Source organism: Belonocnema kinseyi, chromosome 4 (assembly GCF_010883055.1).
Source record: "Belonocnema kinseyi isolate 2016_QV_RU_SX_M_011 chromosome 4, B_treatae_v1, whole genome shotgun sequence".
Classification (NCBI taxonomy): Eukaryota; Metazoa; Arthropoda; class Insecta; order Hymenoptera; family Cynipidae; genus Belonocnema; species Belonocnema kinseyi.
The window spans coordinates 130,377,222-130,379,036 of NC_046660.1; positions in this window are offsets into that span (position 1 = coordinate 130,377,222).

Below are 1,815 nucleotides of genomic sequence, written 5' to 3' on the forward strand. Positions count from 1 at the left end.
GGGCAATTGAACCTGTGTGGCAAGAAATGTATGAACAACGAGGCTCAAAGAAAGGCGTAGCCGGATGTCGGGAGAACCTGCTCATCGATAGATGTGTCGGCAGAGATGCAGCATTCTACCAGCGTGACCTATCGATGGCCTGGACTGATTATCTGAAAGCTTTCGATTCTACATCCCATAGACTTATCATCTGTCTTTTGGAAATCTTAAAGGTTCATCCGCCCACTCCTCTTTTGTCTTACATTATTGCCACTATCTCTAGCACTGCGCCATTCCGACGGGTACTTGTGCGGCAAACCTGCAGATCGAAAGTTCAAGGTCACTCATGTATTTTACATGGACGATCTTAAGATCTATGCTAAAAACAGAGAGCAACTGCATCTAGCTCTGGGGATTGTCGAACGATATACTAAGGAAATTGGAATGAAATTTGGGTTAGACAAATGCGCCACGGTTTATTTGAAGCGATGAAAACTTAATAGCATCCCTGGAGATCCTGAGCTCGTTGATAGAAGCGCCATACGACACCTTTGCGCTGGAGAGACGTATACATACCTGGGCGTGCCTCAGAGCCGCATTCAGGATGTGACATCTATAAAGGATACTCTCCCAAGCAGATACAAACGTTTCATCCGACATATTTGGTCTTCCGAACTGTCGGCGAGGAACAAAGTATCTGCAACGAACATGCTTGGCCCCCCGGTACTACTCTATTCATTTGGAGTAGTTCCATGGACGAAGAACGAGTTCAGATCTCTTGATATCGGGACAAGAAAGGTTATGCACATGAACAAAAGCATGCATCTTAAGTCTTCCGTTCCGCGACTGTACATCTCACGCCGTCAAGGGGGTCGCGGAATCTTTAGTCTTGAATGTCTTCACAACAGCGTTATTCTGGGTACAGCACATAGAGTTGCAAATGGAAGAGACCCTCTTCTTAAAATGGTCAGGAATCACGAAGAAGTGGGCAAAGGAGCATTTCTGTACAAAGTAGCGGAGGAGGCTGCTGAAACACTCGCACTTGACTTCAGTATTAGGGGTGAGCGAAATGCATCAAATCTAATCTATCTCGAGTACTCAATCCTGAAGGCCCGGATTAAGAAAGCACAAGAGAAAAACTTTCGTGAACAGCTCCTTGATAAGAGGATGCACGGTATCTTCCACAGAAATGTGAAGGATCAGTCAATGTCTTGTGAGCTAACGTTTGCTTTCCTTAAATCGCCCGGATTGAAGTCTGGTACAGAGGGTTTCATTTTTGCATGCCAAGACGGTGTCATTTCCACCTTAACATACCGTCGCCACATTTTGAGCCTAGACATTCCCGATGATAGCTGCAGGGCGTGCCATGCACACCCCGAGCATTTAGCTCACATACTATCTAGTGGTCCAACACACGCGGTAACGACCTACATTCAAAGGCACAATGCGGCACTAAGAGTGCTTTATTACCATCTCTGTCACTGCTACGGCATTCACTTTAATATCGCTCCTCTAAATGCTTCTAGGGAAATTGAGTCAATTGTCGAGAATTGGAAGTGCCATATATACTGGAACTTTATATTCTCGACAATTTTTTCTGTTGCTCACTCGAGGCCTGACATGGTTCTTCTTGACTTCAAGAAACGAACCATGTTCGTTATCGAATTTTCGGCACCAGCTGACACCAGCTGACTTGCGGGGAAAATGCAGAAGGTGGTTGTCCTTGGGTCACTTCGTGTTCTTAGGGTGCACGAGGCTTTTGCAGGATCGTCGTATTGATTCCTTTACAGACTGTAACCACCTATCTCACGGTTGTGAGACGTGGTTGTGGCTGAA